General features: G+C 38.9%; 34 non-coding genes across 34 annotated transcripts; all 34 read left to right on the top strand.

Moving 5' to 3' along the window:
• The first annotated feature begins 167 nt into the window (after positions 1–167).
• On the top strand, positions 168–240 carry TRNAA-AGC (transfer RNA alanine (anticodon AGC)). Its single transcript has one exon. It is a non-coding gene; the product is annotated as a tRNA-Ala (tRNA).
• Positions 241–1,048: 808 nt separating this feature from the next.
• On the top strand, positions 1,049–1,121 carry TRNAA-AGC (transfer RNA alanine (anticodon AGC)). The gene has a single exon. It is a non-coding gene; the product is annotated as a tRNA-Ala (tRNA).
• Positions 1,122–1,473: 352 nt separating this feature from the next.
• TRNAK-CUU (transfer RNA lysine (anticodon CUU)) lies at positions 1,474–1,546 on the top strand. The gene has a single exon. It is a non-coding gene; the product is annotated as a tRNA-Lys (tRNA).
• Positions 1,547–1,890: 344 nt separating this feature from the next.
• TRNAA-AGC (transfer RNA alanine (anticodon AGC)) lies at positions 1,891–1,963 on the top strand. Its single transcript has one exon. It is a non-coding gene; the product is annotated as a tRNA-Ala (tRNA).
• Positions 1,964–2,731: 768 nt separating this feature from the next.
• Positions 2,732–2,804, top strand: TRNAT-AGU (transfer RNA threonine (anticodon AGU)). Its single transcript has one exon. It is a non-coding gene; the product is annotated as a tRNA-Thr (tRNA).
• A 390-nt stretch (positions 2,805–3,194) lies between these two features.
• On the top strand, positions 3,195–3,267 carry TRNAK-CUU (transfer RNA lysine (anticodon CUU)). Its single transcript has one exon. It is a non-coding gene; the product is annotated as a tRNA-Lys (tRNA).
• Positions 3,268–3,612: 345 nt separating this feature from the next.
• Positions 3,613–3,685, top strand: TRNAA-AGC (transfer RNA alanine (anticodon AGC)). Its single transcript has one exon. It is a non-coding gene; the product is annotated as a tRNA-Ala (tRNA).
• An 807-nt stretch (positions 3,686–4,492) lies between these two features.
• On the top strand, positions 4,493–4,565 carry TRNAA-AGC (transfer RNA alanine (anticodon AGC)). Its single transcript has one exon. It is a non-coding gene; the product is annotated as a tRNA-Ala (tRNA).
• Positions 4,566–5,798: 1,233 nt separating this feature from the next.
• On the top strand, positions 5,799–5,871 carry TRNAK-CUU (transfer RNA lysine (anticodon CUU)). Its single transcript has one exon. It is a non-coding gene; the product is annotated as a tRNA-Lys (tRNA).
• A 344-nt stretch (positions 5,872–6,215) lies between these two features.
• TRNAA-AGC (transfer RNA alanine (anticodon AGC)) lies at positions 6,216–6,288 on the top strand. Its single transcript has one exon. It is a non-coding gene; the product is annotated as a tRNA-Ala (tRNA).
• A 768-nt stretch (positions 6,289–7,056) lies between these two features.
• Positions 7,057–7,129, top strand: TRNAA-AGC (transfer RNA alanine (anticodon AGC)). The gene has a single exon. It is a non-coding gene; the product is annotated as a tRNA-Ala (tRNA).
• A 352-nt stretch (positions 7,130–7,481) lies between these two features.
• On the top strand, positions 7,482–7,554 carry TRNAK-CUU (transfer RNA lysine (anticodon CUU)). The gene has a single exon. It is a non-coding gene; the product is annotated as a tRNA-Lys (tRNA).
• Positions 7,555–7,899: 345 nt separating this feature from the next.
• On the top strand, positions 7,900–7,972 carry TRNAA-AGC (transfer RNA alanine (anticodon AGC)). The gene has a single exon. It is a non-coding gene; the product is annotated as a tRNA-Ala (tRNA).
• Positions 7,973–9,166: 1,194 nt separating this feature from the next.
• TRNAK-CUU (transfer RNA lysine (anticodon CUU)) lies at positions 9,167–9,239 on the top strand. The gene has a single exon. It is a non-coding gene; the product is annotated as a tRNA-Lys (tRNA).
• Positions 9,240–9,584: 345 nt separating this feature from the next.
• TRNAA-AGC (transfer RNA alanine (anticodon AGC)) lies at positions 9,585–9,657 on the top strand. Its single transcript has one exon. It is a non-coding gene; the product is annotated as a tRNA-Ala (tRNA).
• Positions 9,658–10,426: 769 nt separating this feature from the next.
• On the top strand, positions 10,427–10,499 carry TRNAA-AGC (transfer RNA alanine (anticodon AGC)). Its single transcript has one exon. It is a non-coding gene; the product is annotated as a tRNA-Ala (tRNA).
• Positions 10,500–12,568: 2,069 nt separating this feature from the next.
• Positions 12,569–12,641, top strand: TRNAK-CUU (transfer RNA lysine (anticodon CUU)). The gene has a single exon. It is a non-coding gene; the product is annotated as a tRNA-Lys (tRNA).
• Positions 12,642–13,411: 770 nt separating this feature from the next.
• TRNAK-CUU (transfer RNA lysine (anticodon CUU)) lies at positions 13,412–13,484 on the top strand. Its single transcript has one exon. It is a non-coding gene; the product is annotated as a tRNA-Lys (tRNA).
• Positions 13,485–14,253: 769 nt separating this feature from the next.
• On the top strand, positions 14,254–14,326 carry TRNAK-CUU (transfer RNA lysine (anticodon CUU)). The gene has a single exon. It is a non-coding gene; the product is annotated as a tRNA-Lys (tRNA).
• Positions 14,327–14,670: 344 nt separating this feature from the next.
• On the top strand, positions 14,671–14,743 carry TRNAA-AGC (transfer RNA alanine (anticodon AGC)). Its single transcript has one exon. It is a non-coding gene; the product is annotated as a tRNA-Ala (tRNA).
• A 768-nt stretch (positions 14,744–15,511) lies between these two features.
• TRNAA-AGC (transfer RNA alanine (anticodon AGC)) lies at positions 15,512–15,584 on the top strand. The gene has a single exon. It is a non-coding gene; the product is annotated as a tRNA-Ala (tRNA).
• Positions 15,585–15,974: 390 nt separating this feature from the next.
• On the top strand, positions 15,975–16,047 carry TRNAK-CUU (transfer RNA lysine (anticodon CUU)). Its single transcript has one exon. It is a non-coding gene; the product is annotated as a tRNA-Lys (tRNA).
• A 345-nt stretch (positions 16,048–16,392) lies between these two features.
• On the top strand, positions 16,393–16,465 carry TRNAA-AGC (transfer RNA alanine (anticodon AGC)). Its single transcript has one exon. It is a non-coding gene; the product is annotated as a tRNA-Ala (tRNA).
• Positions 16,466–16,817: 352 nt separating this feature from the next.
• On the top strand, positions 16,818–16,928 carry TRNAE-CUC (transfer RNA glutamic acid (anticodon CUC)). The gene is made up of 2 exons: positions 16,818–16,854; positions 16,893–16,928. It is a non-coding gene; the product is annotated as a tRNA-Glu (tRNA).
• A 344-nt stretch (positions 16,929–17,272) lies between these two features.
• TRNAA-AGC (transfer RNA alanine (anticodon AGC)) lies at positions 17,273–17,345 on the top strand. The gene has a single exon. It is a non-coding gene; the product is annotated as a tRNA-Ala (tRNA).
• Positions 17,346–18,153: 808 nt separating this feature from the next.
• TRNAA-AGC (transfer RNA alanine (anticodon AGC)) lies at positions 18,154–18,226 on the top strand. Its single transcript has one exon. It is a non-coding gene; the product is annotated as a tRNA-Ala (tRNA).
• Positions 18,227–18,578: 352 nt separating this feature from the next.
• Positions 18,579–18,651, top strand: TRNAK-CUU (transfer RNA lysine (anticodon CUU)). Its single transcript has one exon. It is a non-coding gene; the product is annotated as a tRNA-Lys (tRNA).
• Positions 18,652–18,995: 344 nt separating this feature from the next.
• On the top strand, positions 18,996–19,068 carry TRNAA-AGC (transfer RNA alanine (anticodon AGC)). Its single transcript has one exon. It is a non-coding gene; the product is annotated as a tRNA-Ala (tRNA).
• Positions 19,069–19,420: 352 nt separating this feature from the next.
• Positions 19,421–19,493, top strand: TRNAK-CUU (transfer RNA lysine (anticodon CUU)). Its single transcript has one exon. It is a non-coding gene; the product is annotated as a tRNA-Lys (tRNA).
• A 345-nt stretch (positions 19,494–19,838) lies between these two features.
• Positions 19,839–19,911, top strand: TRNAA-AGC (transfer RNA alanine (anticodon AGC)). Its single transcript has one exon. It is a non-coding gene; the product is annotated as a tRNA-Ala (tRNA).
• A 352-nt stretch (positions 19,912–20,263) lies between these two features.
• On the top strand, positions 20,264–20,336 carry TRNAK-CUU (transfer RNA lysine (anticodon CUU)). Its single transcript has one exon. It is a non-coding gene; the product is annotated as a tRNA-Lys (tRNA).
• A 769-nt stretch (positions 20,337–21,105) lies between these two features.
• Positions 21,106–21,178, top strand: TRNAK-CUU (transfer RNA lysine (anticodon CUU)). The gene has a single exon. It is a non-coding gene; the product is annotated as a tRNA-Lys (tRNA).
• Positions 21,179–21,523: 345 nt separating this feature from the next.
• TRNAA-AGC (transfer RNA alanine (anticodon AGC)) lies at positions 21,524–21,596 on the top strand. The gene has a single exon. It is a non-coding gene; the product is annotated as a tRNA-Ala (tRNA).
• Positions 21,597–22,365: 769 nt separating this feature from the next.
• TRNAA-AGC (transfer RNA alanine (anticodon AGC)) lies at positions 22,366–22,438 on the top strand. Its single transcript has one exon. It is a non-coding gene; the product is annotated as a tRNA-Ala (tRNA).
• The last annotated feature ends 2,338 nt before the right edge of the window (positions 22,439–24,776 follow it).

Here is a 24,776-nt window from a genome sequence, read left to right as displayed (position 1 = left end):
TATTCAAGTACTAAACAGGCCAACCTGAACTGTAAAACATCCCCTAAGTGAAGGTATGGCATCAGTTAGGAGTGAACTGAACACTCATGTAATGGGCAATTTGACGTCAAATAAAGTGTGGTAGGCATTAACATTACTTTTGAAATGTTATTCTGAGGGCGCCCACAGGGGAATTAGCTCAAATGGTAGAGCGCTCGCTTAGCATGCGAGAGGTAGCGGGATCGATGCCCGCATTCTCCATTCTAAAATGTACATACATTTTATTTTTAACTTGTCATTGCCAAGCTTGTTGCATAGTAAGAACAGATAAATCACAGATGGCTTTCATATATGGTCACATCATAACAACTAAAGCGGTTTTATCAAAAGGGTTTAGGTATTCGTTAGCTTGTGAGAGCAATTTGAGTTCTTATGCAATCTCACAATGACATTTCCACAACTTCCATTTCAATTTTGTCTCATTTTACTTGACACTCTGTCCACTGAGGGATCTATAAATGATAAGTTCCTTGAAAAACAAGAGTTGAGGAATATCCAGGAACTGGTTTTCTTAATGAAAAACGATCAGTTTGCATACTACTTTAAAGAGGGAGCCCGGCTAGCTCAGTCGGTAGAGCATGAGACTCTTAATCCCGGCTAGCTCAGTCGGTAGAGCATGAGACTCTTAATCTCAGGGTCGTGGGTGCGAGCCCCACGTTGGGCGAAAACGAGTAAATTTTGCAGGATTATTTCATTGGCTCTCATAATATGGCAATTAATCTTGCATTAGACATGCAATAACTCCCAAAAATTGTATATCTTTGGTTTTCCATTGGTGGGAAATGTAACTTCAAGATTAGGTAGGGCATTAGTCAAGATTAACATACAGCGATATTACTCCTATTCAAGTACTAAACAGGCCAACCTGAACTGTAAAACATCCCCTAAGTGGAGGTAAGGCATCAGTTAGGAGTGAACTGAACACTCATGTAATGGGCAATTTGACTTCAAATAAAGTGTGGAAGGCATTAACATTACTTTTGAAATTTTATTCTGAGGAGAGCACACAGGGGAATTAGCTCAAATGGTAGAGCGCTCGCTTAGCATGCGAGAGGTAGTGGGATCGATGCCCGCATTCTCCATTCTAAAATGTACATACATTTCATTTTTAACTTGTCATTGCCAAGCTTGTTGCATAGTAAGAACAGATAAATCACAGATGGCTTTCATATATGGTCACATCATAACAACTAAAGGGGTTTTATCAAAAGGGTTTAGGTATTCGTTAGCTTGTGAGAGCAATTTGAGTTCTTATGCAATCTCACAATGACATTTCCACAACTTCCATTTCAATTTTGTCTCATTTTACTTGACACTCTGTCCACTGAGGGATCTATAAATGATAAGTTCCTTGAAAAACAAGAGTTGAGGAATATCCAGGAACTGGTTTTCTTAATGAAAAACGATCAGTTTGCATACTACTTTAAAGAGGGAGCCCGGCTATCTCAGTCGGTAGAGCATGAGACTCTTAATCTCAGGGTCGTGGGTTCGAGCCCCACGTTGGGCGAAAACGCGTAATTTTTGCAGGATTATTTCATTGGCTCTCATAATATGGCAATTAATCTTGCATTAGACATGCAATAACTCCCTAAAATTGTATATCTTTGGTTTCCCATTGCTGGGAAATGTAACTTTAAGATTAGGTAGGGCATTAGTCTAGATTAACATACAGCGATATTACTCCTATTCAAGTACTAAACAGGCCAACCTGAACTGTAAAACATCCCCTAAGTGAAGGTAAGGCATCAGTTAGGAGTGAACTGAACACTCATGTAATGGGCAATTTGACGTCAAATAAAGTGTGGTAGGCATTAACATTACTTTTGAAATGTTATTCTGAGGGAGTCCACAGGGGAATTAGCTCAAATGGTAGAGCGCTCGCTTAGCATGCGAGAGGTAGCGGGATCGATGCCCGCATTCTCCATTCTAAAATGTACATACATTTTATTTTTAACTTGTCATTGGCAAGCTTGTTGCATAGTAAGAACAGATAAATCACAGATGGCTTTCATATATGGTCACATCATAACAACTAAAGCGGTTTTATCAAAAGGGTTTAGGTATTCGTTAGCTTGTGAGAGCAATTTGAGTTCTTATGCAATCTCACAATGACATTTCGACAACTTCCATTTCAATTTTGTCTCATTTTACTTGACACTCTGTCCACTGAGGGATCTATAAATGATAAGTTCCTTGAAAAACAAGAGTTGAGGAATATCCAGGAACTGGTTTTCTTAATGAAAAACGATCAGTTTGCATACTACTTTAAAGAGGGAGCCCGGCTAGCTCAGTCGGTAGAGCATGAGACTCTTAATCTCAGGATCGTGGGTTCGCGCCCCACGTTGGGCGAAAACGTGTAATTTTTTCAGGATTATTTCATTGGCTCTCATATTATGGCAATTAATCTTGCATTAGACATGCAATAACTCCCAAAAATTGTATATCTTTGGTTTCCCATTGGTGGGAAATGTAACTTCAAGATTAGGTAGGGCATTAGTCTAGATTAACATACAGCGATATTACTCCTATTCAAGTACTAAACAGGCCAACCTGAACTGTAAAACATCCCCTAAGTGAAGGTAAGGCATCAGTTAGGAGTGAACTGAACACTCATGTAATGGGCAATTTGACGTCAAAGAAAGTGTGGTAGGCATTAACATTACTTTTGAAATGTTATTCTGAGGGAGCCCATGGGGAATTAGCTCAAATGGTAGAGCGCTCGCTTAGTATGCGAGAGGTAGCGGGATCGATGCCCGCATTCTCCATTCTAAAATGTACATACATTTTATTTTTAACTTGTCATTGCCAAGCTTGTTGCATAGTAAGAACAGATAAATCACAGATGGCTTTCATATATGGTCACATCATAACAACTAAAGCGGTTTTATCAAAAGGGTTTAGGTATTCGTTAGCTTGTGAGAGCAATTTGAGTTCTTATGCAATCTCACAATGACATTTCCACAACTTCCATTTCAATTTTGTCTCATTTTACTTGACACTCTGTCCACTGAGGGATTTATAAATGATAAGTTCCTTGAAAAACAAGAGTTGAGGAATATCCAGGAACTGGTTTTCTTAATGAAAAACGATCAGTTTGCATACTACTTTAAAGAGGGAGCCCGGCTAGCTCAGTCGGTAGAGCAAGAGACTCTTAATCCCGGCTAGCTCAGTCGGTAGAGCATGAGACTCTTAATCTCAGGGTCGTGGGTTCGAGCCCCACGTTGGGCGAAAACGAGTAATTTTTGCAGGATTATTTCATTGGCTCTCATAATATGGCAATTAATCTTGCATTAGACATGCAATAACTCCCAAAAATTGTATATCTTTGGTTTCCCTTTGGTGGGAAATGTAACTTCAAGATTAGGTAGGGCATTAGTCTAGATTAACATACAGCGATATTACTCCTATTCAAGTACTAAACAGGCCAACCTGAACTGTAAAACATCCCCTAAGTGGAGGTAAGGCATCAGTTAGGAGTGAACTGAACACTCATGTAATGGGCAATTTGACTTCAAATAAAGTGTGGAAGGCATTAACATTACTTTTGAAATGTTATTCTGAGGAGAGCACACAGGGGAATTAGCTCAAATGGTAGAGCGCTCGCTTAGCATGCGAGAGGTAGCGGGATCGATGCCCGCATTCTCCATTCTAAAATGTACATACATTTTATTTTTAACTTGTCATTGCCAAGCTTGTTGCATAGTAAGAACAGATAAATCACAGATGGCTTTCATATATGGTCACATCATAACAACTAAAGAGATTTTATCAAAAGGGTTTAGGTATTCGTTAGCTTGTGAGAGCAATTTGAGTTCTTATGCAATTCCACAATGACATTTCCACAACTTCCATTTCAATTTTGTCTCATTTTACTTGACATTCTGTCCACTGAGGGATCTATAAATGATAAGTTCCTTGAAAAACAAGAGTTAAGGAATATCCAGGAACTGGTTTTCTTAATGAAAAATGTTCAGTTTGCATACTACTTTAAAGAGGGAGCCCGGCTAGCTCAGTCGGTAGAGCATGAGACTCTCAATCCCGGCTAGCTCAGTCGGTAGAGCATGAGACTCTTAATCTCAGGGTCGTGGGTGCGAGCCCCACGTTGGGCGAAAACGAGTAAATTTTGCAGGATTATTTCATTGGCTCTCATAATATGGCAATTAATCTTGCATTAGACATGCAATAACTCCCAAAAATTGTATATCTTTGGTTTCCCATTGGTGGGAAATGTAACTTCAAGATTAGGTAGGGCATTAGTCTAGATTAACATACAGCGATATTACTCCTATTCAAGTACTAAACAGGCCAACCTGAACTGTAAAACATCCCCTAAGTGAAGGTATGGCATCAGTTAGGAGTGAACTGAACACTCATGTAATGGGCAATTTGACGTCAAATAAAGTGTGGTAGGCATTAACATTACTTTTGAAATGTTATTCTGAGGGCGCCCACAGGGGAATTAGCTCAAATGGTAGAGCGCTCGCTTAGCATGCGAGAGGTAGCGGGATCGATGCCCGCATTCTCCATTCTAAAATGTACATACATTTTATTTTTAACTTGTCATTGCCAAGCTTGTTGCATAGTAAGAACAGATAAATCACAGATGGCTTTCATATATGGTCACATCATAACAACTAAAGCGGTTTTATCAAAAGGGTTTAGGTATTCGTTAGCTTGTGAGAGCAATTTGAGTTCTTATGCAATCTCACAATGACATTTCCACAACTTCCATTTCAATTTTGTCTCATTTTACTTGACACTCTGTCCACTGAGGGATCTATAAATGATAAGTTCCTTGAAAAACAAGAGTTGAGGAATATCCAGGAACTGGTTTTCTTAATGAAAAACGATCAGTTTGCATACTACTTTAAAGAGGGAGCCCGGCTAGCTCAGTCGGTAGAGCATGAGACTCTTAATCCCGGCTAGCTCAGTCGGTAGAGCATGAGACTCTTAATCTCAGGGTCGTGGGTGCGAGCCCCACGTTGGGCGAAAACGAGTAAATTTTGCAGGATTATTTCATTGGCTCTCATAATATGGCAATTAATCTTGCATTAGACATGCAATAACTCCCAAAAATTGTATATCTTTGGTTTTCCATTGGTGGGAAATGTAACTTCAAGATTAGGTAGGGCATTAGTCAAGATTAACATACAGCGATATTACTCCTATTCAAGTACTAAACAGGCCAACCTGAACTGTAAAACATCCCCTAAGTGGAGGTAAGGCATCAGTTAGGAGTGAACTGAACACTCATGTAATGGGCAATTTGACTTCAAATAAAGTGTGGAAGGCATTAACATTACTTTTGAAATTTTATTCTGAGGAGAGCACACAGGGGAATTAGCTCAAATGGTAGGGCGCTCGCTTAGCATGCGAGAGGTAGTGGGATCGATGCCCGCATTCTCCATTCTAAAATGTACATACATTTCATTTTTAACTTGTCATTGCCAAGCTTGTTGCATAGTAAGAACAGATAAATCACAGATGGCTTTCATATATGGTCACATCATAACAACTAAAGGGGTTTTATCAAAAGGGTTTAGGTATTCGTTAGCTTGTGAGAGCAATTTGAGTTCTTATGCAATCTCACAATGACATTTCCACAACTTCCATTTCAATTTTGTCTCATTTTACTTGACACTCTGTCCACTGAGGGATCTATAAATGATAAGTTCCTTGAAAAACAAGAGTTGAGGAATATCCAGGAACTGGTTTTCTTAATGAAAAACGATCAGTTTGCATACTACTTTAAAGAGGGAGCCCGGCTATCTCAGTCGGTAGAGCATGAGACTCTTAATCTCAGGGTCGTGGGTTCGAGCCCCACGTTGGGCGAAAACGCGTAATTTTTGCAGGATTATTTCATTGGCTCTCATAATATGGCAATTAATCTTGCATTAGACATGCAATAACTCCCTAAAATTGTATATCTTTGGTTTCCCATTGGTGGGAAATGTAACTTTAAGATTAGGTAGGGCATTAGTCTAGATTAACATACAGCGATATTACTCCTATTCAAGTACTAAACAGGCCAACCTGAACTGTAAAACATCCCCTAAGTGAAGGTAAGGCATCAGTTAGGAGTGAACTGAACACTCATGTAATGGGCAATTTGACGTCAAATAAAGTGTGGTAGGCATTAACATTACTTTTGAAATGTTATTCTGAGGGAGTCCACAGGGGAATTAGCTCAAATGGTAGAGCGCTCGCTTAGCATGCGAGAGGTAGCGGGATCGATGCCCGCATTCTCCATTCTAAAATGTACATACATTTTATTTTTAACTTGTCATTGGCAAGCTTGTTGCATAGTAAGAACAGATAAATCACAGATGGCTTTCATATATGGTCACATCATAACAACTAAAGCGGTTTTATCAAAAGGGTTTAGGTATTCGTTAGCTTGTGAGAGCAATTTGAGTTCTTATGCAATCTCACAATGACATTTCGACAACTTCCATTTCAATTTTGTCTCATTTTACTTGACACTCTGTCCACTGAGGGATCTATAAATGATAAGTTCCTTGAAAAACAAGAGTTGAGGAATATCCAGGAACTGGTTTTCTTAATGAAAAACGATCAGTTTGCATACTACTTTAAAGAGGGAGCCCGGCTAGCTCAGTCGGTAGAGCATGAGACTCTTAATCTCAGGATCGTGGGTTCGCGCCCCACGTTGGGCGAAAACGTGTAATTTTTTCAGGATTATTTCATTGGCTCTCATATTATGGCAATTAATCTTGCATTAGACATGCAATAACTCCCAAAAATTGTATATCTTTGGTTTCCCATTGGTGGGAAATGTAACTTCAAGATTAGGTAGGGCATTAGTCTAGATTAACATACAGCGATATTACTCCTATTCAAGTACTAAACAGGCCAACCTGAACTGTAAAACATCCCCTAAGTGAAGGTAAGGCATCAGTTAGGAGTGAACTGAACACTCATGTAATGGGCAATTTGACGTCAAAGAAAGTGTGGTAGGCATTAACATTACTTTTGAAATGTTATTCTGAGGGAGCCCATGGGGAATTAGCTCAAATGGTAGAGCGCTCGCTTAGCATGCGAGAGGTAGCGGGATCGATGCCCGCATTCTCCATTCTAAAATGTACATACATTTTATTTTTAACTTGTCATTGCCAAGCTTGTTGCATAGTAAGAACAGATAAATCACAGATGGCTTTCATATATGGTCACATCATAACAACTAAAGCGGTTTTATCAAAAGGGTTTAGGTATTCGTTAGCTTGTGAGAGCAATTTGAGTTCTTATGCAATCTCACAATGACATTTCCACAACTTCCATTTCAATTTTGTCTCATTTTACTTGACACTCTGTCCACTGAGGGATTTATAAATGATAAGTTCCTTGAAAAACAAGAGTTGAGGAATATCCAGGAACTGGTTTTCTTAATGAAAAACGATCAGTTTGCATACTACTTTAAAGAGGGAGCCCGGCTAGCTCAGTCGGTAGAGCATGAGACTCTTAATCTCAGGGTCGTGGGTTCGAGCCCCACGTTGGGCGAAAACGAGTAATTTTTGCAGGATTATTTCATTGGCTCTCATAATATGGCAATTAATCTTGCATTAGACATGCAATAACTCCCAAAAATTGTATATCTTTGGTTTCCCTTTGGTGGGAAATGTAACTTCAAGATTAGGTAGGGCATTAGTCTAGATTAACATACAGCGATATTACTCCTATTCAAGTACTAAACAGGCCAACCTGAACAGTAAAACATCCCCTAAGTGGAGGTAAGGCATCAGTTAGGAGTGAACTGAACACTCATGTAATGGGCAATTTGACTTCAAATAAAGTGTGGAAGGCATTAACATTACTTTTGAAATGTTATTCTGAGGAGAGCACACAGGGGAATTAGCTCAAATGGTAGAGCGCTCGCTTAGCATGCGAGAGGTAGCGGGATCGATGCCCGCATTCTCCATTCTAAAATGTACATACATTTTATTTTTAACTTGTCATTGCCAAGCTTGTTGCATAGTAAGAACAGATAAATCACAGATGGCTTTCATATATGGTCACATCATAACAACTAAAGAGATTTTATCAAAAGGGTTTAGGTATTCGTTAGCTTGTGAGAGCAATTTGAGTTCTTATGCAATTCCACAATGACATTTCCACAACTTCCATTTCAATTTTGTCTCATTTTACTTGACATTCTGTCCACTGAGGGATCTATAAATGATAAGTTCCTTGAAAAACAAGAGTTAAGGAATATCCAGGAACTGGTTTTCTTAATGAAAAATGTTCAGTTTGCATACTACTTTAAAGAGGGAGCCCGGCTAGCTCAGTCGGTAGAGCATGAGACTCTTAATCTCAGGGTCATGGGTTCGAGCCCCACGTTGGGAAAAAACGAGTAATTTTTGCAGGATTATTGCATTGGATATCATAATATGGCAATTAATCTTGCATTAGACATGCAATAACTCCCAAAAAATGTATATCTTTGGTTTCCCATTGGTGGGAAATGTAACTTCAAGATTAGGTAGGGCATTAGTCTAGATTAACATACAGCGATATTACTCCTATTCAAGTACTAAACAGGCCAACCTGAACTGTAAAACATCCCCTAAGTGGAGGTAAGGCATCAGTTAGGAGTGAACTGAACACTCATGTAATGGGCAATTTGACTTCAAATAAAGTGTTGTAGGCATTAACATTACTTTTGAAATGTAATTCTGAGTGAGCACACAGGGGAATTACCTCAAATGGTAGAGCGCTCGCTTAGCATGCGAGAGGTAGCGGGATTTATGCCCGCATTCTCCATTCTAAAATGTACATACATTTTATTTTTAACTTGTCATTGCCAAGCTTGTTGCATAGTAAGAACAGAAAAATCACAGATGGCTTTCATATATGGTAACATCATAACAACTAATGAGATTTTATCAAAAGGGTTTAGGTATTCGTTAGCTTGTGAGAGCAATTTGAGTTCTTATGCAATCTCACAATGACATTTCCACAACTTCCATTTTAATTTTGTCTCATTTTACTTGACACTCTGTCCACTGAGGGATCTATAAATGATAAGTTCCTTGAAAAACAAGAGTTGAGGAATATCCAGGAACTGGTTTTCTTAATGAAAAATGATCTGTTTGCATACTACTTTAAAGAGCGAGCCCGGCTAGCTCAGTCGGTAGAGCATGAGACTCTTAATCTCAGGGTCGTGGGTTCGTGCCCCACGTTGGGCGAAAACGAGTAATTTTTGCAGGATTATTGCATTGGATCTCATAATATGGCAATTAATCTTGCATTAGACATGCAATAACTCCCAAAAATTGTATATCTTTGGTTTCCCATTGGTGGGAAATGTAACTTCAAGATTAGGTAGGGCATTAGTCTAGATTAACATACAGCGATATTACTCCTATTCAAGTACTAAACAGGCCAACCTGAACTGTAAAACATCCCCTAAGTGGAGGTAAGGCATCAGTTAGGAGTGAACTGAACACTCATGAAATGGGCAATTTGACTTCAAATAAAGTGTGGAAGGCATTAACATTACTTTTGAAATGTTATTCTGAGGAGAGCACACAGGGGAATTAGCTCAAATGGTAGAGCGCTCGCTTAGCATGCGAGAGGTAGCGGGATCGATGCCCGCATTCTCCATTCTAAAATGTACATACATTTTATTTTTAACTTGTCAGTGCCAAGCTTGTTGCATAGTAAGAACAGATAAATCACAGATGGCTTTCATATATGGTCACATCATAACAACTAAAGGGGTTTTATCAAAAGGGTTTAGGTATTCGTTAGCTTGTGAGAGCAATTTGAGTTCTTATGCAATCTCACAATGACATTTCCACAACTTCCATTTCAATTTTGTCTCATTTTACTTGACACTCTGTCCACTGAGGGATCTATAAATGATAAGTTCCTTGAAAAACAAGAGTTGAGGAATATCCAGGAACTGGTTTTCTTAATGAAAAACGATCAGTTTGCATACTACTTTAAAGAGGGAGCCCGGCTATCTCAGTCGGTAGAGCATGAGACACTTAATCTCAGGGTCGTGGGTTCGAGCCCCACGTTGGACGAAAACGCGTAATTTTTGCAGGATTATTTCATTGGCTCTCAGAATATGGCAATTAATCTTGCATTAGACATGCAATAACTCCCAAAAATTGTATATCTTTGGTTTCCCATTGGTGGGAAATGTAACTTCAAGATTAGGTAGGGCATTAGTCTAGATTAACATACAGCGATATTACTCCTATTCAAGTACTAAACAGGCCAACCTGAACTGTAAAACATCCCCTAAGTGAAGGTAAGGCATCAGTTAGGAGTGAACTGAACACTCATGTAATGGGCAATTTGACGTCAAATAAAGTGTGGTAGGCATTAACATTACTTTTGAAATGTTATTCTGAGGGAGTCCACAGGGGAATTAGCTCAAATGGTAGAGCGCTCGCTTAGCATGCGAGAGGTAGCGGGATCGATACCCGCATTCTCCATTCTAAAATGTACATACATTTTATTTTTAACTTGTCATTGGCAAGCTTGTTGCATAGTAAGAACAGATAAATCACAGATGGCTTTCATATATGGTCACATCATAACAACTAAAGCGGTTTTATCAAAAGGGTTTAGGTATTCGTTAGCTTGTGAGAGCAATTTGAGTTCTTATGCAATCTCACAATGACATTTCGACAACTTCCATTTCAATTTTGTCTCATTTTACTTGACACTCTGTCCACTGAGGGATCTATAAATGATAAGTTCCTTGAAAAACACGAGTTGAGGAATATCCAGGAACTGGTTTTCTTAATGAAAAACGATCAGTTTGCATACTACTTTAAAGAGGGAGCCCGGCTAGCTCAGTCGGTAGAGCATGAGACTCTTAATCCTGGCTAGCTCAGTCGGTAGAGCATGAGACTCTTAATCTCAGGGTCGTGGGTTCGAGCCTCACGTTGGGCGAAAATGAGTTATTTTTGCAGGATTATTTCATTGGCTCTCATAATATGGCAATTAATCTTGCATTAGACATGCAATAACTCCCAAAAATTGTATATCTTTGGTTTCCCATTGGTGGGAAATGTAACTTCAAGATTAGGTAGGGCATTAGTCTAGATTAACATACAGCGATATTACTCCTATTCAAGTACTAAACAGGCCAACCTGAACTGTAAAACATCCCCTAAGTGGAGGTAAGGCATCAGTTAGGAGTGAACTGAACACTCATGTAATGGGCAATTTGACGTCAAATAAAGTGTGGTAGGCATTAACATTACTTTTGAAATGTTATTTTGAGGGAGTCCACAGGGGAATTAGCTCAAATGGTAGAGCGCTCGCTTAGCATGCGAGAGGTAGCGGGATTGATGCCCGCATTCTCCATTCTAAAATGTACATACATTTTATTTTTAACTTGTCATTGGCAAGCTTGTTGCATAGTAAGAACAGATAAATCACAGATGGCTTTCATATATGGTCACATCATAACAACTAAAGCGGTTTTATCAAAAGGGTTTAGGTATTCGTTAGCTTGTGAGAGCAATTTGAGTTCTTATGCAATCTCACAATGACATTTCCACAAATTCCATTTCAATTTTGTCTCATTTTACTTGACACTCTGTCCACTGAGGGATCTATAAATGATAAGTTCCTTGAAAAACAAGAGTTGAGGAATATCCAGGAACTGGTTTTCTTAATGAAAAACGATCAGTTTGCATACTACTTTATAGAGGGAGCCCGGCTAGCTCACTCGGTAGAGCATGAGACTCTTAATCTCAGGGTCGTGGGGCCCCACGTTGGGCGAAAACAAGAAATTTTTGCAGGATTATTGCATTGGCTCTCATAATATGGCAATTAATCTTGCATTATACATGCAATAACTCCCACAAATTGTATATCTTTGGTTTCCCATTGGTGGGAAATGTAACTTCAAGATTAGGTAGGGCATTAGTCTAGATTAACATACAGCGATATTACTCCTATTCAAGTACTAAACAGGTCAACCTGAACTGTAAAACATCCCCTAAGTGGAGGTAAGGCATCAGTTAGGAGTGAACTGAACACTCATGTAATGGGCAATTTGACTTCAAATAAAGTGTTGTAGGCATTAACATTACTTTTGAAATGTAATTCTGAGTGAGCACACAGGGGAATTACCTCAAATGGTAGAGCGCTCGCTTAGCATGCGAGAGGTAGCGGGATTTATGCCCGCATTCTCCATTCTAAAATGTACATACATTTTATTTTTAACTTGTCATTGCCAAGCTTGTTGCATAGTAAGAAAAGAAAAATCACAGATGGCTTTCATATATGGTCACATCATAACAACTAATGAGATTTTATCAAAAGGGTTTAGGTATTCGTTAGCTTGTGAGAGCAATTTGAGTTCTTATGCAATCTCACAATGACATTTCCACAACTTCCATTTCAATTTTGTCTCATTTTACTTGACACTCTGTCCACTGAGGGATCTATAAATGATAAGTTCCTTGAAAAACAAGAGTTGAGGAATATCCAGGAACTGGTTTTCTTAATGAAAAATGATCTGTTTGCATGCTACTTTAAAGAGGTAGCCCGGCTAGCTCAGTCGGTAGAGCATTAGACTCTTAATCTCAGGGTCGTGGGTTCGAGCCCCACGTTGGGCGAAAACGAGTAATTTTTGCAGGATTATTGCATTGGATCTCATAATATGGCAATTAATCTTGCATTAGACATGCAATAACTCCCAAAAATTGTATATCTTTGGTTTCCCATTGGTGGAAAATGTAACTTCAAGATTAGGTAGGGCATTAGTCTAGATTAACATACAGCGATATTACTCCTATTCAAGTACTAAACAGGCCAACCTGAACTGTAAAACATCCCCTAAGTGGAGGTAAGGCATCAGTTAGGAGTGAACTGAACACTCATGTAATGGGCAATTTGACTTCAAATAAAGTGTGGAAGGCATTAACATTACTTTTGAAATGTTATTCTGAGGAGAGCACACAGGGGAATTAGCTCAAATGGTAGAACGCTCGCTTAGCATGCGAGAGGTAGCGGGATCGATGCCCGCATTCTCCATTCTAAAATGTACATACATTTTATTTTTAACTTGTCAGTGCCAAGCTTGTTGCATAGTAAGAACAGATAAATCACAGATGGCTTTCATATATGGTCACATCATAACAACTAAAGGGGTTTTATCAAAAGGGTTTAGGTATTCGTTAGCTTGTGAGAGCAATTTGAGTTCTTATGCAATCTCACAATGACATTTCCACAACTTCCATTTCAATTTTGTCTCATTTTACTTGACACTCTGTCCACTGAGGGATCTATAAATGATAAGTTCCTTGAAAAACAAGAGTTGAGGAATATCCAGGAACTGGTTTTCTTAATGAAAAACGATCAGTTTGCATACTACTTTAAAGAGGGAGCCCGGCTATCTCAGTCGGTAGAGCATGAGACTCTTAATCTCAGGGTCGTGGGTTCGAGCCCCACGTTGGGCGAAAACGCGTAATTTTTGCAGGATTATTTCATTGGCTCTCATAATATGGCAATTAATCTTGCATTAGACATGCAATAACTCCCAAAAATTGTATATCTTTGGTTTCCCATTGGTGGGAAATGTAACTTCAAGATTAGGTAGGGCATTAGTCTAGATTAACATACAGCGATATTACTCCTATTCAAGTACTAAACAGGCCAACCTGAACTGTAAAACATCCCCTAAGTGGAGGTAAGGCATCAGTTAGGAGTGAACTGAACACTCATGTAATGGGCAATTTGACTTCAAATAAAGTGTTGTAGGCATTAACATTACTTTTGAAATGTAATTCTGAGTTAGCACACAGGGGAATTACCTCAAATGGTAGAGCGCTCGCTTAGCATGCGAGAGGTAGCGGGATTTATGCCTGCATTCTCCATTCTAAAATGTACATACATTTTATTTTTAACTTGTCATTGCCAAGCTTGTTGCATAGTAAGAACAGAAAAATCACAGATGGCTTTCATATATGGTAACATCATAACAACTAATGAGATTTTATCAAAAGGGTTTAGGTATTCGTTAGCTTGTGAGAGCAATTTGAGTTCTTATGCAATCTCACAATGACATTTCCACAACTTCCATTTCAATTTTGTCTCATTTTACTTGACACTCTGTCCACTGAGGGATCTATAAATGATAAGTTCCTTGAAAAACAAGAGTTGAGGAATATCCAGGAACTGGTTTTCTTAATGAAAAATGATCTGTTTGCATACTACTTTAAAGAGAGAGCCCGGCTAGCTCAGTCGGTAGAGCATGAGACTCTTAATCTCAGGGTCGTGGGTTCGAGCCCCACGTTGGGCGAAAACGAGTAATTTTTGCAGGATTATTGCATTGGATCTCATAATATGGCAATTAATCTTGCATTAGACATGCAATAACTCCCAAAAATTGTATATCTTTGGTTTCCCATTGGTGGGAAATGTGACTTCAAGATTAGGTAGGGCATTAGTCTAGATTAACATACAGCGATATTACTCCTATTCAAGTACTAAACAGGCCAACCTGAACTGTAAAACATCCCCTAAGTGGAGGTAAGGCATCAGTTAGGAGTGAACTGAACACTCATGTAATGGGCAATTTGACGTCAAATAAAGTGTGGTAGGCATTAACATTACTTTTGAAATGTTATTCTGAGGGAGTCCACAGGGGAATTAGCTCAAATGGTAGAGCGCTCGCTTAGCATGCGAGAGGTAGCGGGATCGATGCCCGCATTCTCCATTCTAAAATGTACATACATTTTATTTTTAACTTGTCATTGGCAAGCTTGTTGCATAGTAAGAACAGATAAATCACAGATGGCTTTCATATATGGTCACATCATAACAACTAAAGCGGTTTTATCAAAAGGGTTTAGGTATTCGTTAGCTTGTGAGAGCAATTTGAGTTCTTATGCAATCTCACAATGACATTTCGACAACTTCCATTTCAATTTTGTCTCATTTTACTTGACACTCTGTCCACTGAGGGATCTATAAATGATAAGTTCCTTGAAAAACAAGAGTTGAGGAATATCCAGGAACTGGTTTTCTTAATGAAAAACGATCAGTTTGCATACTACTTTAAAGAGGGAGCCCGGCTAGCTCAGTCGGTAGAGCATGAGACTCTTAATCTCAGGGTCGTGGGTTCGAGCCCCACGTTGAGTGAAAACGAGAAATTTTTGCAGGATTATTTCATTGGCTCTCATAATATGGCAATTAATCTTGCATTAGACATGCAATAACTCCCAAAAATTGTATATCTTTGGTTTCCCATTGGTGGGAAATGTAACTTCAAGATTAGGTAGGGCATTAGTCTAGATTAACATACAGCGATATTACTCCTATTCAAGTACTAAACAGGCCAACCTGAACTGTAAAACATCCCCTAAGTGGAGGTAAGGCATCAGTTAGGAGTGAACTGAACACTCATGTAATGGGCAATTTGACGTCAAAGAAAGTGTGGTAGGCATTAACATTACTTTTGAAATGTTATTCTGAGGGAGCCCATGGGGAATTAGCTCAAATGGTAGAGCGCTCGCTTAGCATGCGAGAGGTAGCGGGATCGATGCCCGCATTCTCCATTCTAAAATGTACATACATTTTATTTTTAACTTGTCATTGCCAAGCTTGTTGCATAGTAAGAACAGATAAATCACAGATGGCTTTCATATATGGTCACATCATAACAACTAAAGCGGTTTTATCAAAAGGGTTTAGGTATTCGTTAGCTTGTGAGAGCAATTTGAGTTCTTATGCAATCTCACAATGACATTTCCACAACTTCCATTTCAATTTTGTCTCATTTTACTTGACACTCTGTCCACTGAGGGATTTATAAATGATAAGTTCCTTGAAAAACAAGAGTTGAGGAATATCCAGGAACTGGTTTTCTTAATGAAAAACGATCAGTTTGCATACTACTTTAAAGAGGGAGCCCGGCTAGCTCAGTCGGTAGAGCAAGAGACTCTTAATCCCGGCTAGCTCAGTCGGTAGAGCATGAGACTCTTAATCTCAGGGTCGTGGGTTCGAGCCCCACGTTGGGCGAAAACGAGTAATTTTTGCAGGATTATTTCATTGGCTCTCATAATATGGCAATTAATCTTGCATTAGACATGCAATAACTCCCAAAAATTGTATATCTTTGGTTTCCCTTTGGTGGGAAATGTAACTTCAAGATTAGGTAGGGCATTAGTCTAGATTAACATACAGCGATATTACTCCTATTCAAGTACTAAACAGGCCAACCTGAACTGTAAAACATCCCCTAAGTGGAGGTAAGGCATCAGTTAGGAGTGAACTGAACACTCATGTAATGGGCAATTTGACTTCAAATAAAGTGTGGAAGGCATTAACATTACTTTTGAAATGTTATTCTGAGGAGAGCACACAGGGGAATTAGCTCAAATGGTAGAGCGCTCGCTTAGCATGCGAGAGGTAGCGGGATCGATGCCCGCATTCTCCATTCTAAAATGTACATACATTTTATTTTTAACTTGTCATTGCCAAGCTTGTTGCATAGTAAGAACAGATAAATCACAGATGGCTTTCATATATGGTCACATCATAACAACTAAAGAGATTTTATCAAAAGGGTTTAGGTATTCGTTAGCTTGTGAGAGCAATTTGAGTTCTTATGCAATTCCACAATGACATTTCCACAACTTCCATTTCAATTTTGTCTCATTTTACTTGACATTCTGTCCACTGAGGGATCTATAAATGATAAGTTCCTTGAAAAACAAGAGTTAAGGAATATCCAGGAACTGGTTTTCTTAATGAAAAATGTTCAGTTTGCATACTACTTTAAAGAGGGAGCCCGGCTAGCTCAGTCGGTAGAGCATGAGACTCTCAATCCCGGCTAGCTCAGTCGGTAGAGCATGAGACTCTTAATCTCAGGGTCGTGGGTGCGAGCCCCACGTTGGGCGAAAACGAGTAAATTTTGCAGGATTATTTCATTGGCTCTCATAATATGGCAATTAATCTTGCATTAGACATGCAATAACTCCCAAAAATTGTATATCTTTGGTTTCCCATTGGTGGGAAATGTAACTTCAAGATTAGGTAGGGCATTAGTCTAGATTAACATACAGCGATATTACTCCTATTCAAGTACTAAACAGGCCAACCTGAACTGTAAAACATCCCCTAAGTGAAGGTATGGCATCAGTTAGGAGTGAACTGAACACTCATGTAATGGGCAATTTGACGTCAAATAAAGTGTGGTAGGCATTAACATTACTTTTGAAATGTTATTCTGAGGGCGCCCACAGGGGAATTAGCTCAAATGGTAGAGCGCTCGCTTAGCATGCGAGAGGTAGCGGGATCGATGCCCGCATTCTCCATTCTAAAATGTACATACATTTTATTTTTAACTTGTCATTGCCAAGCTTGTTGCATAGTAAGAACAGATAAATCACAGATGGCTTTCATATATGGTCACATCATAACAACTAAAGCGGTTTTATCAAAAGGGTTTAGGTATTCGTTAGCTTGTGAGAGCAATTTGAGTTCTTATGCAATCTCACAATGACATTTCCACAACTTCCATTTCAATTTTGTCTCATTTTACTTGACACTCTGTCCACTGAGGGATCTATAAATGATAAGTTCCTTGAAAAACAAGAGTTGAGGAATATCCAGGAACTGGTTTTCTTAATGAAAAACGATCAGTTTGCATACTACTTTAAAGAGGGAGCCCGGCTAGCTCAGTCGGTAGAGCATGAGACTCTTAATCCCGGCTAGCTCAGTCGGTAGAGCATGAGACTCTTAATCTCAGGGTCGTGGGTGCGAGCCCCACGTTGGGCGAAAACGAGTAAATTTTGCAGGATTATTTCATTGGCTCTCATAATATGGCAATTAATCTTGCATTAGACATGCAATAACTCCCAAAAATTGTATATCTTTGGTTTTCCATTGGTGGGAAATGTAACTTCAAGATTAGGTAGGGCATTAGTCAAGATTAACATACAGCGATATTACTCCTATTCAAGTACTAAACAGGCCAACCTGAACTGTAAAACATCCCCTAAGTGGAGGTAAGGCATCAGTTAGGAGTGAACTGAACACTCATGTAATGGGCAATTTGACTTCAAATAAAGTGTGGAAGGCAATAACATTACTTTTGAAATTTTATTCTGAGGAGAGCACACAGGGGAATTAGCTCAAATGGTAGAGCGCTCGCTTAGCATGCGAGAGGTAGTGGGATCGATGCCCGCATTCTCCATTCTAAAATGTACATACATTTCATTTTTAACTTGTCATTGCCAAGCTTGTTGCATAGTAAGAACAGATAAATCACAGATGGCTTTCATATATGGTCACATCATAACAACTAAAGGGGTTTTATCAAAAGGGTTTAGGTATTCGTTAGCTTGTGAGAGCAATTTGAGTTCTTATGCAATCTCACAATGACATTTCCACAACTTCCATTTCAATTTTGTCTCATTTTACTTGACACTCTGTCCACTGAGGGATCTATAAATGATAAGTTCCTTGAAAAACAAGAGTTGAGGAATATCCAGGAACTGGTTTTCTTAATGAAAAACGATCAGTTTGCATACTATTTTAAAGAGGGAGCCCGGCTATCTCAGTCGGTAGAGCATGAGACTCTTAATCTCAGGGTCGTGGGTTCGAGCCCCACGTTGGGCGAAAACGCGTAATTTTTGCAGGATTATTTCATTGGCTCTCATAATATGGCAATTAATCTTGCATTAGACATGCAATAACTCCCTAAAATTGTATATCTTTGGTTTCCCATTGGTGGGAAATGTAACTTTAAGATTAGGTAGGGCATTAGTCTAGATTAACATACAGCGATATTACTCCTATTCAAGTACTAAACAGGCCAACCTGAACTGTAAAACATCCCCTAAGTGAAGGTAAGGCATCAGTTAGGAGTGAACTGAACACTCATGTAATGGGCAATTTGACGTCAAATAAAGTGTGGTAGGCATTAACATTACTTTTGAAATGTTATTCTGAGGGAGTCCACAGGGGAATTAGCTCAAATGGTAGAGCGCTCGCTTAGCATGCGAGAGGTAGCGGGATCGATGCCCGCATTCTCCATTCTAAAATGTACATACATTTTATTTTTAACTTGTCATTGGCAAGCTTGTTGCATAGTAAGAACAGATAAATCACAGATGGCTTTCATATATGGTCACATCATAACAACTAAAGCGGTTTTATCAAAAGGGTTTAGGTATTCGTTAGCTTGTGAGAGCAATTTGAGTTCTTATGCAATCTCACAATGACATTTCGACAACTTCCATTTCAATTTTGTCTCATTTTACTTGACACTCTGTCCACTGAGGGATCTATAAATGATAAGTTCCTTGAAAAACAAGAGTTGAGGAATATCCAGGAACTGGTTTTCTTAATGAAAAACGATCAGTTTGCATACTACTTTAAAGAGGGAGCCTGGCTAGCTCAGTCGGTAGAGCATGAGACTCTTAATCTCAGGGTCGTGGGTTCGAGCCCCATGTTGGGCGAAAACGAGTAATTTTTGCAGGATTATTGCATTGGATCTCATAATATGGCAATTAATCTTGCATTAGACATGCATTAACTCCCAAAAAGTGTATATCTTTGGTTTCCCATTGGTGGGAAATGTAACTTCAAGATTAGGTAGGGCATTAGTCTAGATTAACATACAGCGATATTACTCCTATTCAAGTACTAAACAGGCCAACCTGAACTGTAAAACATCCCCTAAGTGGAGGTAAGGCATCAGTTAGGAGTGAACTGAACACTCATGTAATGGGCAATTTGACTTCAAATAAAGTGTGGAAGGCATTAACATTACTTTTGAAATGTTATTCTGAGGAGAGCACACAGGGGAATTAGCTCAAATGGTAGAGCGCTCGCTTAGCATGCGAGAGGTAGCGGGATCGATGCCCGCATTCTCCATTCTAAAATGTACATACATTTTATTTTTAACTTGTCATTGCCAAGCTTGTTGCATAGTAAGAACAGATAAATCACAGATGGCTTTCATATATGGTCACATCATAACAACTAAAGAGATTTTATCAAAAGGGTTTAGGTATTCGTTAGCTTGTGAGAGCAATTTGAGTTCTTATGCAATTCCACAATGACATTTCCACAACTTCCATTTCAATTTTGTCTCATTTTACTTGACATTCTGTCCACTGAGGGATCTATAAATGATAAGTTCCTTGAAAAACAAGAGTTAAGGAATATCCAGGAACTGGTTTTCTTAATGAAAAATGTTCAGTTTGCATACTACTTTAAAGAGGGAGCCCGGCTAGCTCAGTCGGTAGAGCATGAGACTCTTAATCTCAGGGTCATGGGTTCGAGCCCCACGTTGGGCGAAAACGAGTAATTTTTGCAGGATTATTGCATTGGATATCATAATATGGCAATTAATCTTGCATTAGACATGCAATAACTCCCAAAAAATGTATATCTTTGGTTTCCCATTGGTGGGAAATGTAACTTCAAGATTAGGTAGGGCATTAGTCTAGATTACCATACAGCGATATTACTCCTATTCAAGTACTAAACAGGCCAACCTGAACTGTAAAAAATCCCCTAAGTGGAGGTAAGGCATCAGTTAGGAGTGAACTGAACACTCATGTAATGGGCAATTTGACTTCAAATAAAGTGTTGTAGGCATTAACATTACTTTTGAAATGTAATTCTGAGTGAGCACACAGGGGAATTACCTCAAATGGTAGAGCGCTCGCTTAGCATGCGAGAGGTAGCGGGATTTATGCCCGCATTCTCCATTCTAAAATGTACGTACATTTTATTTTTAACTTGTCATTGCCAAGCTTGTTGCATAGTAAGAACAGAAAAATCACAGATGGCTTTCATATATGGTAACATCATAACAACTAATGAGATTTTATCAAAAGGGTTTAGGTATTCGTTAGCTTGTGAGAGCAATTTGAGTTCTTATGCAATCTCACAATGACATTTCCACAACTTCCATTTTAATTTTGTCTCATTTTACTTGACACTCTGTCCACTGAGGGATCTATAAATGATAAGTTCCTTGAAAAACAAGAGTTGAGGAATATCCAGGAACTGGTTTTCTTAATGAAAAATGATCTGTTTGCATACTACTTTAAAGAGCGAGCCCGGCTAGCTCAGTCGGTAGAGCATGAGAATCTTAATCTCAGGGTCGTGGGTTCGAGCCCCACGTTGGGCGAAAACGAGTAATTTTTGCAGGATTATTGCATTGGATCTCATAATATGGCAATTAATCTTGCATTAGACATGCAATAACTCCCAAAAATTGTATATCTTTGGTTTCCCATTGGTGGGAAATGTAACTTCAAGATTAGGTAGGGCATTAGTCTAGATTAACATACAGCGATATTACTCCTATTCAAGTACTAAACAGGCCAACCTGAACTGTAAAACATCCCCTAAGTGGAGGTAAGGCATCAGTTAGGAGTGAACTGAACACTCATGAAATGGGCAATTTGACTTCAAATAAAGTGTGGAAGGCATTAACATTACTTTTGAAATGTTATTCTGAGGAGAGCACACAGGGGAATTAGCTCAAATGGTAGAGCGCTCGCTTAGCATGCGAGAGGTAGCGGGATCGATGCCCGCATTCTCCATTCTAAAATGTACATACATGTTATTTTTAACTTGTCAGTGCCAAGCTTGTTGCATAGTAAGAACAGATAAATCACAGATGGCTTTCATATATGGTCACATCATAACAACTAAAGGGGTTTTATCAAAAGGGTTTAGGTATTCGTTAGCTTGTGAGAGCAATTTGAGTTCTTATGCAATCTCACAATGACATTTCCACAACTTCCATTTCAATTTTGTCTCATTTTACTTGACACTCTGTCCACTGAGGGATCTATAAATGATAAGTTCCTTGAAAAACAAGAGTTGAGGAATATCCAGGAACTGGTTTTCTTAATGAAAAACGATCAGTTTGCATACTACTTTAAAGAGGGAGCCCGGCTATCTCAGTCGGTAGAGCATGAGACACTTAATCTCAGGGTCGTGGGTTCGAGCCCCACGTTGGGCGAAAACGCGTAATTTTTGCAGGATTATTTCATTGGCTCTCATAATATGGCAATTAATCTTGCATTAGACATGCAATAACTCCCAAAAATTGTATATCTTTGGTTTCCCATTGGTGGGAAATGTAACTTCAAGATTAGGTAGGGCATTAGTCTAGATTAACATACAGCGATATTACTCCTATTCAAGTACTAAACAGGCCAACCTGAACTGTAAAACATCCCCTAAGTGAAGGTAAGGCATCAGTTAGGAGTGAACTGAACACTCATGTAATGGGCAATTTGACGTCAAATAAAGTGTGGTAGGCATTAACATTACTTTTGAAATGTTATTCTGAGGGAGTCCACAGGGGAATTAGCTCAAATGGTAGAGCGCTCGCTTAGCATGCGAGAGGTAGCGGGATCGATGCCCGCATTCTCCATTCTAAAATGTACATACATTTTATTTTTAACTTGTCATTGGCAAGCTTGTTGCATAGTAAGAACAGATAAATCACAGATGGCTTTCATATATGGTCACATCATAACAACTAAAGCGGTTTTATCAAAAGGGTTTAGGTATTCGTTAGCTTGTGAGAGCAATTTGAGTTCTTATGCAATCTCACAATGACATTTCGACAACTTCCATTTCAATTTTGTCTCATTTTACTTGACACTCTGTCCACTGAGGGATCTATAAATGATAAGTTCCTTGAAAAACACGAGTTGAGGAATATCCAGGAACTGGTTTTCTTAATGAAAAACGATCAGTTTGCATACTACTTTAAAGAGGGAGCCCGGCTAGCTCAGTCGGTAGAGCATGAGACTCTTAATCCTGGCTAGCTCAGTCGGTAGAGCATGAGACTCTTAATCTCAGGGTCGTGGGTTCGAGCCCCACGTTGGGCGAAAATGAGTTATTTTTGCAGGATTATTTCATTGGCTCTCATAATATGGCAATTAATCTTGCATTAGACATGCAATAACTCCCAAAAATTGTATATCTTTGGTTTCCCATTGGTGGGAAATGTAACTTCAAGATTAGGTAGGGCATTAATCTAGATTAACATACAGCGATATTACTCCTATTCAAGTACTAAACAGGCCAACCTGAACTGTAAAACATCCCCTAAGTGGAGGTAAGGCATCAGTTAGGAGTGAACTGAACACTCATGTAATGGGCAATTTGACGTCAAATAAAGTGTGGTAGGCATTAACATTACTTTTGAAATGTTATTTTGAGGGAGTCCACAGGGGAATTAGCTCAAATGGTAGAGCGCTCGCTTAGCATGCGAGAGGTAGCGGGATTGATGCCCGCATTCTCCATTCTAAAATGTACATACATTTTATTTTTAACTTGTCATTGGCAAGCTTGTTGCATAGTAAGAACAGATAAATCACAGATGGCTTTCATATATGGTCACATCATAACAACTAAAGCGGTTTTATCAAAAGGGTTTAGGTATTCGTTAGCTTGTGAGAGCAATTTGAGTTCTTATGCAATCTCACAATGACATTTCCACAAATTCCATTTCAATTTTGTCTCATTTTACTTGACACTCTGTCCACTGAGGGATCTATAAATGATAAGTTCCTTGAAAAACAAGAGTTGAGGAATATCCAGGAACTGGTTTTCTTAATGAAAAACGATCAGTTTGCATACTACTTTATAGAGGGAGCCCGGCTAGCTCACTCGGTAGAGCATGAGACTCTTAATCTCAGGGTCGTGGGGCCCCACGTTGGGCGAAAACAAGAAATTTTTGCAGGATTATTGCATTGGCTCTCATAATATGGCAATTAATCTTGCATTATACATGCAATAACTCCCAAAAATTGTATATCTTTGGTTTCCCATTGGTGGGAAATGTAACTTCAAGATTAGGTAGGGCATTAGTCTAGATTAACATACAGCGATATTACTCCTATTCAAGTACTAAACAGGTCAACCTGAACTGTAAAACATCCCCTAAGTGGAGGTAAGGCATCAGTTAGGAGTGAACTGAACACTCATGTAATGGGCAATTTGACTTCAAATAAAGTGTTGTAGGCATTAACATTACTTTTGAAATGTAATTCTGAGTGAGCACACAGGGGAATTACCTCAAATGGTAGAGCGCTCGCTTAGCATGCGAGAGGTAGCGGGATTTATGCCCGCATTCTCCATTCTAAAATGTACATACATTTTATTTTTAACTTGTCATTGCCAAGCTTGTTGCATAGTAAGAAAAGAAAAATCACAGATGGCTTTCATATATGGTCACATCATAACAACTAATGAGATTTTATCAAAAGGGTTTAGGTATTCGTTAGCTTGTGAGAGCAATTTGAGTTCTTATGCAATCTCACAATGACATTTCCACAACTTCCATTTCAATTTTGTCTCATTTTACTTGACACTCTGTCCACTGAGGGATCTATAAATGATAAGTTCCTTGAAAAACAAGAGTTGAGGAATATCCAGGAACTGGTTTTCTTAATGAAAAACGATCAGTTTGCATACTACTTTATAGAGGGAGCCCGGCTAGCTCACTCGGTAGAGCATGAGACTCTTAATCTCAGGGTCGTGGGGCCCCACGTTGGGCGACAACGAGTAATTTTTGCAGGATTATTGCATTGGCTCTCATAATATGGCAATTAATCTTGCATTATACATGCAATAACTCCCCAAAATTGTATATCTTTGGTTTCCCATTGGTGGGAAATGTAACTTCAAGATTAGGTAGGGCATTAGTCTAGATTAACATACAGCGATATTACTCCTATTCAAGTACTAAACAGGCCAAC

This window comes from Lissotriton helveticus, chromosome 1_2 (assembly GCF_964261635.1).
Source record: "Lissotriton helveticus chromosome 1_2, aLisHel1.1, whole genome shotgun sequence".
Classification (NCBI taxonomy): domain Eukaryota; kingdom Metazoa; phylum Chordata; class Amphibia; order Caudata; family Salamandridae; genus Lissotriton; species Lissotriton helveticus.
The sequence above is the reverse complement of the archived record's forward strand: the minus strand, read 5'-3'. Positions and strand labels throughout refer to the sequence as shown.